We start from the raw sequence: 10,151 nt of genomic DNA, 5'->3' as shown, positions 1-10,151 counted from the left end.
ACACCTTTTTTTTCACCGCATTTTATAGATTATGGTTGGAAATTCTCAACCACTCTCATCCGAAGACCTCTCCTCCCGCTTTTGTTAATATTTTTAAACTTTAGTCGGACATTCACACCTTCTTGCAGCTGAACCACCTCCGCTCCCTGTTTTGATGATGTAAGGTCTGGCAATGCTACCTTTTCTTACCCGTTTGTGAGTAATTATGGCTGGACATTCACACCTACTTGCAGCCGAACACCACCTCTCTCGCTTTTGATGATGTATGGACCGGCATTTTTACCATTTCTAACACATTTTTCAGCAATTATGGTCGGAGATTCACACCTACTCACAGCCGAAACACTCCGCTCCCGCATTTGATGGTGTATAGTCGGGCATTCTCACCCTTTCTCATCAGCTTTTTGCAAATTATGATCTGACATTCACACCTACTTGCAGTCGAACAGCTCTGCTCCCGCTTTTGATTATGTTTGGTTGGATATTCAAACCTTTTCTTAACTGCTTTTTACAAACTTTGGTCGGACATTCACACCTTCTTCTAGCCGAACACATCCACTCCTGCTTTTGATGATGTATGGTCCGGCATTCTTACCTTTTCTAACACATTTTTCAGCAATTACGGTCGGACATTCACACCTTCTTGCAGCCGAACACTTCCGCTCCACCTTTTAGTGTTCTATCACACCTTTTTTTCACCGCATTTTATAGATTATGGTTGGAAATTCTCAACCACTCTCATCCGAAGACCTCTCCTCCCGCTTTTGTTAATATATTTAAACTTTAGTCGGACATTCACACCTTCTTGCAGCTGAACCACATCCGCTCCCTGTTTTGATCATGTATGGTCTGGCAATGCTACCTTTTCTTACCCGTTTGTGAGTAATTATGGCTGGACATTCACACCTACTTGCAGCCGAACACCACCTCTCTCGCTTTTGATGATGTATGGACCGGCATTCTTACCTTTTCTAACACGTTTTTCAGCAATTATTGTCGGAGATTCACACCTACTCACAGCCGAAACACTCCGCTCCCGCATTTGATGGTGTATAGTCGGGCATTCTCACCCTTTCTCATCAGCTTTTTGCAAATTATGATCTGACATTCACACCTACTTGCAGTCGAACATCTCTGCTTCCACTTTTGATGATGTATGGTTGGGCATTCGCACCTTTTTTTTACCCATTTTTCAGGAATTATGGGTGGACATTCAAACCTTCTTGCAGCTGAACACCTCCTCTCCCACTTATGACCATTTGCGGTTTGATTTTCGAAAATTTTCATTCATGTTTTCTAGCAATTATTGATGGACATTTAGACCTTCTTGCAACTGAACACCTCCGCTCCTGCTTTTGATCATACATTGTCAGGCATTCGCACCTTGTCTTATCCGCTTTTTACAAACTTTAGTCGAACATTCACACCTTTTTGCAGCCGAACACCACCTCTCCTGCTTTTGATGATGTATGGTCCGTTATTCTTACCTTTTCTAACACATTTTTCAGCAATTATGGTCGGACATTCACACCTTCTTGCAGCCGAACACTTCCGCTCCACCTTTTAGTGTTCTATCACACTTTTTTTCACCGCATTTTATAGATTATGGTTGGAAATTCTCAACCACTCTCATCCGAAGACCTCTCCTCCCGCTTTTGTTAATATATTTAAACTTTAGTTGGACATTCACACCTTCTTGCAGCTGAACCACCTCCGCTCCCTGTTTTGATCATGTATGGTCTGGCAATACTACCTTTTCTTACCCGTTTGTGAGTAATTATGGCTGGACATTCACACCTACTTGCAGCCGAACACCACCTCTCCCGCTTTTGATGATGTATGGACCGGCATTCTTACCTTTTCTAACACATTTTTCAGCAATTATGGTCGGAGATTGACACCTACTCACAGCTGAAAAACTCCACCCCCACATTTGATGGTGTATAGTCGGGCATTCTCACCCTTTCTCATCAGCTTTTTACAAATTATGATCTGACATTCACACCTACTTGCAGTCGAACAGCTCTGCTCCCGCTTTTGATTATGTTTGGTTGGATATTCAAACCTTTTCTTAACTGCTTTTTACAAACTTTGGTCGGACGTTCACACCTTCTTGCAGCCGAACACCTCCGCTCCCTCTGTTGATCATACATTGTCGGGTATTCGCACCTTTTCTTACCCGCTTTTTACAAACCACGGTCGGACTTTCACACCTTCTCTTAGCTGAACAACTCCGCTCCCGCTATTGATTGTGTACAGTCGGGTATCTTAACCTTTTCTTACCCGCTTTTTACCAACTATGGTAGGACGTTCACACCTTCTTACAGCGGAACACCTCCGCTCCCTCTTTTGATGGTGTATGTTCGGGCATTCGAACCTTTTCTTATCCCCCTTTTACAAACTATGGTCGGACATTCAAACCTTCTTGTAACCGAACACATCCACTCCTGCTTTTGATGATGTATGGTTGGGCATTCGCACCTTTTCTTAACCATTTTTCAGTAATTATTGGTGGACATTCAGACCTTCTTGCAGCTGAACACCTCCGCTCCCGCTTTTGATGGTGTATAGTCGGGCTTTCGAGCCTTTTCTTCCCCGGTTTTTACAAATTATGGTTGGACATTAAGACCTTGCAGCCGAAAACCTCCGCTCCCTCTATTGATAATACATTGTCGGGCATTCGCACCTTGTCTTACCCGCTTTTTACAAACTTTAGTCAGAAATTCACACCTTGCAGCTGAACCACCTCCGCTCCCTGTTTTGATCATGTATGGTCTGGCAATACTACCTTTTCTTACCCGTTTGTGAGTAATTATGGCTGGACATTCACACTTACTTGCAGCCGAACACCACCTCTCCCGCATTTGATGATGTATGGACCGGCATTCTTACCTTTTCTAACACATTTTTCAGCAATTATGGTCGGACATTCACACCTACTCACAGCCGAACAACTCCGCTCCCGCATTTGATGGTGTATAGTCGGGCATTCTCACCCTTTCTCATCAGCTTTTTGCAAATTATGATCTGACATTCACACCTACTTGCAGTCGAACAGCTCTGCTCCCGCTTTTGATTATGTTTGGTTAGATATTCTAACCTTTTCTTAACTGCTTTTTACAAACTTTGGTCGGACGTTCACACATTCTTGCAGCCGAACACCTCCGCGTCCGCTTTTGATGGTGTATATTCGGGCATACAAACCTTTTCCTACCCACTTTTTACAAACCATGGTCGGACTTTCACACCTTCTCTTAGCTGAACAACTCCGCTCCCTCTTTTGATTGTGTACAGTCGGGTATTTTAACCTTTTCTTACCCGCTTTTTACCAACTATGGTCGGACATTCACACCTTCTTACAGCCGAACACCTCCGCTCCCTCTTTTGATGGTGTATGTTCGGGCATTCGAACCTTTTCTTACCCGCTTTTTACAAACTGTGCTCCGACATTCAAACCTTCTTGTAGCCGAACACATCCACTCCTGCATTTGAAGATGTATGGTTAGGCATTCAAACCTACTTGTTGCCCACTTTTCATTAATTATGGGTGGACATTCACACCTTGTCGCAGCCAAACACCTCCGCTCCCTGTTTTGATCATGTATGGTTGGACATTCGCACCTTTTCTCACCCGCTTTTTGCAAACTATGGTCGGCTATTCACAGCTTCCTCTCCACCATACTTGTATGGTGGGATATTCACACCCACTTGCATCCGAAGACCTCCGCCCCCACATTTGTTGATATTTAGTCGGTCATTCGCACCTTACCCGCTTTTGGCAAACTGTGGCCTTCTTGCAGCCAAACACCTCTGATCTCCCCACAGAACCTTTTAGTGTTCTATGGGGCATTCACACCTTTTTTTTCACCGCATTTTATAGATTATGGTTGGAAATTCTCACCCACTCTCATCCAAAGACCTCTCCTCCCGCTTTTGTTAATATATAGTCGGGCATTCGAACCTTTTCTTACCGGCTTTTTACAAATTATGGTCGGACATTCACACCTACTTGCAGCCTAATACTTCCGCTCCACCTTTAAGTGATGTATGGTGGGCATTTGCACCTTTTCTTACCCTCTTTTTATACTGATTGCTGTTCTTTCTCAAACTACAACATTTTTTCATTGTTGAAACTTGATTTGAAGTGGATAAATAAGGAGGACAAACAGTTTTAAGTCAGGCTCATAGAAGGAATTAATTTTATAGCAAAATCTGTACTTCGTCATATGTCGAGAGATGTTTATTGCTGAAGAAGTTCTTTCTCATTCTACAAAGTACAACGTTGTTTATCGTTGAAACTTGATTAGACATGAATAAATATGAAGGACAAAGCAGTCTTAACTTGGTTTGAGTTAAGAAATTTGTTTTATGGGAGAATCCAAATTCGTGCATAACTCGTAAAATAGAGCTTATTTTCGGATTCCTGAAGAATGAGTCTGGTTCTTTCTCATAATACAGAGTTTGTTGTTTATTGTTGAAACTTCATCAGAAGTGAAGAAATAAATGAATGCCTATCAACAAATGTGGGATCTAAACTCTAGTGCTTCCTCTAAAATAATTTCCTTTCTCAATTCAGAAATGTGTGTGTGTAAGTCACAACACCCGTGACACCAAAACGGCTTTCTTTTCTCTCTTTTCTCTACACTCTGCACTGTGAGCACACACAACAAATCCGAAAGGCTTTTTTCTCTCTTTTCTACATTATGGACTGTGGGGACACAAAACCGCTCTCTCTTTTTTTTTTTTTGATGGTGTACCAGGGCGTTGTCTCTCGTATTAGATTATGCTTAAGATACAAATGGGTTTATCAGTCACATCAGAATACATACATACTGATCCTCCCGTAATAAAATGGTCGGATCTTATCAAACACACTTTGTTTCTTATGACAATCAAGTCAGCGAAACAGCGTATACACGTCAAGACACTGAATCATGTTTGCCACAAGAACTCTTAAGTTTGACAGTATTGCTCTGCCGTCAGCAATCATACACCCATTTTATTTTCATGAGACATGTACAGGCACCTGTTCATCTACTGTTCTATCACTATGAATTAGTTTATCTATTATCAATAAGGATACTTCTACAACTACTATCAAAGTATGTCCGGACTTCTTATGTTGTCAGTTGCTATATATGAATAAGTGGGTAGCTACTGACAAGCATTAAGCATGTCACACAGCCCAAACATATAACATTTCAGGACACACCACACAGTTAACAACCACAGTGAAGCGTGTCAAAGCCCAAACATGTAACATTCAACAGGACACTTACACAACACATTCAAATCAAACAGTCAGACAACATACAAGAACATATACCCCAGCCGGCATTGCTCCCTGCCTATTTTCCTACAGCTCACTATGTGTGCGCACACCTTTATTCACAAACTCTTCAACTTATACTCTTTTACCGAAGCTGCTACAGCTCGATTGGCCGAATACCCTTCCTATTTCGGTGAATTTGACATCTGCCTTATATGTAACAGATTAGCGGTTTAGCAGTTTTAATTTAGTTTGAGTGAAGGAATTCATTTTATAGCAAAATGCGAAATCGTGAAGAACTCATGAAAGTAAGCTTATTCTCGGATTCCTGAAACTTTAGATTTGCTCTTTCTTTTACTGCAAAGTACAACTTTGTTTTTTTTTGTTTAAATCTTTCTAGACATGGTAAATATGAAGGACAAAGCAGTTTTAACATAGTTTGAGTGAAGGAATTAATTTTATAGATAAAATCCCAAGGGGCTAACCAGGAGAATTGCTTGAAAGAAACGCGACACCGAATGAGCGGTCAGAACAAAGCCTCAATACGGTGTTCCCGTGGTGTTTTTGTTGCTGCCTTGTCTTTTGTACAGACTAAAAGACAAGGCAGCCATCGAATAGGGTCCGATTGTTCCTACTTGGTCAGCCGAGGAGCAAGGGGGGGGGGGCAAGCATCTCAACCAAGCAAAGCTCACCATGGGGAAGGTGGCTATGCCAACTAGCCTGATGCCCTGCTCCCGCAGTGACGGATAATCGTACTCTGGTTTCTCTTCATAACGTACAAGTCTTTCGCCTTTTACTAAAGACTTCCGTGGAGAGCAGCACTAATGAGTTGTGTCTATTTTTGGCAGGCTTTACCTCTGCGGGTGAAGCCCTTTCTGTCTGTGCAAAAGAAATCTTGTTAGTGTGCAGAGTGACTTCTCTGAATAGAGTCGCCTTACTTGTTGCGACTGTGCCGATGTTGCTTGAATGGTGCTTGCTGGAGTGTGGGGGAGTGCAAAGTTATACCATTTAAAAGGGCTGAAGAGTGCTCAGTGCAGCGGGTGGGCGGAGGTGCAAAGTGACACTCTGGCCACCTCGAAAACATCCACTACCAGGGGCAGCCCATGCTCTGCCGCAAGTGCGGTGAGCATGGGCACCTGGTTGAGGCTTGTACCAAGGTGATATGTGGGAAGTGCAGAGAAATTGGGCACACTTTTGGAGAGTGTCCAAATGGCAGGAAATGTAATCTCTGTGGAGAATTAAATCACCTCTTCAGAGATTGCCCTAAATCTTTTGCCAACAAATTAAAGATGGTAAAGCCACAGTCAAGCCAACAAAGAGAAGGACCAGAGGTGGCAGTTGGTGAACAAAGTGAAGAGGTTGACCCAATAAATTCAAACTTCCTGCCAAAAGCTTGGATTGGAAGTGAGGAGCAAAAAGGGGAGGGGCCTGTAGAGGCCTCACCACTCAGTGCTGAAGTCTGTGAGAATTAACAGGCAGAGGGTGGAGCTACGCTAAATGAGGAGGAAGAGCATACAGGTGAGTCTAGTGAAGATACTCACCTCCCCGAAGGTCAACAGCCGAAGAGGACGGCATCTGAGTTGTCCTCTGATTCCCCAGTGGTATCAGAGAAGAGGGGAAGGGTTAGGTCCCTTTCAGACAGTTCTTCAGTGGAAGAACCTAGAGTCTTCCCCTCCGACTCACCAAATGAGGTCTCCTTTTTAACTTTAGCTCTGCAATCAACCCCCAGGGACTCAAAGTTAAATGCAACATTGTGTCAGAGGCCAACACCGAGAGTCCGAAAAGGAAATATAGATCACCCTACTCACTTTTCACCTAAAGAAATGAAGGAAGAGCTAGTTTCCCAAGAAATAACCTGAGTGTGTAATTTGTTTTGATAACTTAGAAAAACGAAAATGACATACCTACTTTCCTTTATCCTTTTAATGGTTCTCACCTTCTCAACACTAAATGTGAGAAGTGTGAAATCAAAGACAAGAGCCCAGAGTATTTTATCCTTCTTAGACTCCATAAAATAAGATGTGTTTTTAATACAAGAATGTGGACTACCTTTTTTAAAAAACCATAGACAATGGGAGGAAATGTGGCCCCATTTATCGATATGGAGTGGCTCAAATCAAAATAAAAATGATGGTGTGGCCATTCTAATTAAAAATCCGCATGTTCTGGTGAAAGGTAGCACAGTGGTGAGAGACGGACGGGCACTTTTAGCACACTTGAATTTTATGGGGCAAGACTTTAACCTCTTAAATATTTATGGTTTCAATGGAAAAAAATGACAGGTATGACCTTTTAGAAGATATACAGCTTTACATGCTGGGGCAAGTACCTTTAGTTGTAGGAGGGGATTTTAACTGTATCTTGAGCAGGAAAGATAGAAAAAGAGCAGGGGGAGATTTTAAAGTGGATAAGACTTCGATTTTACTTCAGGGCATACTTCAGGGATTTTAAGCTTACTGACTGTTTTAAAACCATGCATCCCAGAGAGGAGGGCTTCACCTGGTTTAGTCATGATGGCACCAGAGCCTCTCGCATTGATTCTTTACTAGAGATTGCCCACCCACTGATGTTAGATTAACCCCTGTTTTCTTTTCAGACCACCTTATGCTCTCCTGCACCCTTTCACCCCCTTCTGGTGTGACGGTAGGAAGTGGTCTGTGGAAACTCAACTGCTCCCTGTTAGAGGATGAAATCATAGTCAGTCAGTACAGGGAATGTTATAAAGAGTGGCAGACCCTTCAAGACCTCTACGAAACACATGCACAATGGTGGGAAATGGTGAAGGAAACGACCCAGACTTTTTTTAAACAGCAAGGTAAACGTAAAAAAAGGAAAGAGAATAGATGTAAGATGGGACTACAGAAACGCTTACAGCGCTACTTTAAACTAAATCAGTGTGGCATAGACTTTAATGAAGAAATCAAAGATGTCAAAAAGGAAATGTCAGTTTTAGCAGAAATAAAGAGTAAAGGAATTTTTGTAAGAAGCAGGGAGCAGGAAATTGAGGAAGGTGAAAAATGCACACGGTACTTTTTTAAGAAAGTTATAAATAAAAAGGAGTGTATTCAAAATCTAAAAAGAGAAGATGGGTTTTTAACAAAATCCACACAAGAGATGTTTGAAACTGTACATACCTTTTATAGTAACATGTACAAAGAGAAACCAGTGCACTTGGAAACATCGGCAGAAATTTTTAAATTCGTTGACAAAACCGTAAAAGAGAATGCACACTTGACACAGGATTTTACTGCTTTAGAGTTAAAAAAAATGCCTAACAGGTTTTAAGAGAAGTCAAGCTCCGGGTTTTGACGGGCTTCCTGCAGAATTCTATCTGACCTTTTTGGACCTTTTATCATCAGACATTTTAGATGTTTTTAAAGATTTTGAAAAACTTGACCGACTGCCTGACAGTTTTAGAGTGGGAATAGTGACTCTACTTTATAAAAAAAATGATAAGACTGACCTAAATAATTGGAGGCCCATAACACTTTTAAACTTTGACAGTAAACATTTTAGCAAGGTTTTAGCGACACGGATGTCCTTTGTTTTAGAGGAGGTAATTCACCCAGACCAGGCTTGTGCCATCTCAGGGAGACAACTCCCTGACAGCCTCGTACTGATTCAAGACATCATTGATTACGCTAGAGACAGAAACACCCATCTTGTCATCTTGAATTTAGACTTTGAAAAAGCTTTTGATCGGGTCTCGCATCAATATCTCTTTCAGGTGTTGCAGCCATCGAATAGGGCCCGATTGTTCCTACTTGGTCAGCCGAGGAGCAAGGGGGGGGGAGCAAGCGTCTCAACCAAGAAAAGCTCACCATGGGGAAGGTGGCTATGTCAACTAGCCTGATGCCCTGCTCCCGCAGTGATGGATAATCGTACTCTGGTTTCTCTTCATAACGTACAAGTCTGTCGCCTTTTACTAAAGACTTCCGTGAAGAGCAGCACTAATGAGTTGTTTCTATGTTTGGCAGGCTTTACATTTGCGGGTGAAGCCCTTTCCGTCTGTGCAAAAGAAATCTTGTTAGTGTGCAGAGTGACTTCTCTGAGTAGAGTCGCCTTACTTGTTGCGACTGTGCCGATGTTGCTTGAATGGTGCTTGCTGGAGCGTGGGGGAGTGCAAAGTTATACCATTTAAAAGGGCTGAAGAGTGCTCAGTGCAGCGGGTGGGCGGAGGTGCAAAGTGACACTCTGGCCACCTATGGCCATAAAAAGAACACCGCTACAAGTGCGCATTGTGCCAGGAAGGGCCCTCGGACGTGAACCAGTGGACAGTTATCGCTTCTCTGCCTTTTGGCTAAGATCAAGTGTAGTATCTGTTCTTATCAGTTTAATATCTGATATGTTCTCTACACGAGGACTACATATTAAATGGATTTTTAGCAATAGGAGTTGAAAAAGAAGCTCGCTCCGTTCACTCCAAGCATCGACCTGGTACTGCAGTGCCGCTGGGAACGGTGCGCTCTTCTCTGCTCTTGTGAAAAAGCAAACATCGGTGCAGGAAGGAAGTTTCTTTTTGTCTGCTGAGAAAAGAGAGTGAATGCAAAGTAGACTTTAACACGGCTCTGGGAGCGAGCCGAGTGCGGGCTAACCAGGAGAATTGCTTGAAAGAAACGCGACACCGAATGAGCGGTCAGAACAAAGCCTCAACACGGTGTTCCCGGGGTGTTTGTGGCTGCCTTGTCTTTTACACAGAGTAAAAGACAAGGCAGCCATCGAATAGGGCCCGATTGTTCCTACTTGGTCAACCGAGGAGAAAGGGGGGGAGAGCAAGCGTCTCAACCAAGCAAAGCTCACCATGGGGAAGGTGGCTATGCCAACTAGCCTGATGCCCTGACGTGTGAATGTCAGATCATAATTTGCAAAAAGCTGATGAGAA

General features: G+C 42.8%; 3 non-coding genes across 3 annotated transcripts; all 3 read left to right on the top strand.

Moving 5' to 3' along the window:
* The first annotated feature begins 6,021 nt into the window (after positions 1 to 6,021).
* On the top strand, positions 6,022 to 6,135 carry LOC140280577 (U5 spliceosomal RNA). Its single transcript, XR_011909520.1, has one exon. It is a non-coding gene; the product is annotated as a U5 spliceosomal RNA (small nuclear RNA).
* Positions 6,136 to 9,150: 3,015 nt separating this feature from the next.
* Positions 9,151 to 9,264, top strand: LOC140280724 (U5 spliceosomal RNA). The gene has a single exon (XR_011909654.1). It is a non-coding gene; the product is annotated as a U5 spliceosomal RNA (small nuclear RNA).
* Positions 9,265 to 9,549: 285 nt separating this feature from the next.
* On the top strand, positions 9,550 to 9,740 carry LOC140280555 (U2 spliceosomal RNA). The gene has a single exon (XR_011909508.1). It is a non-coding gene; the product is annotated as a U2 spliceosomal RNA (small nuclear RNA).
* Positions 9,741 to 10,151: the final 411 nt, after the last annotated feature.

The sequence above is a fragment of the Leuresthes tenuis genome, unplaced genomic scaffold (genome assembly GCF_036924035.1).
Source record: "Leuresthes tenuis unplaced genomic scaffold, fLeuTen1.0.hap1 SCAF_21, whole genome shotgun sequence".
NCBI lineage: Eukaryota > Metazoa > Chordata > Actinopteri > Atheriniformes > Atherinopsidae > Leuresthes > Leuresthes tenuis.
Note: the sequence above shows the minus strand (reverse complement) of the source record. Positions and strands in the feature narration are given on the sequence as shown.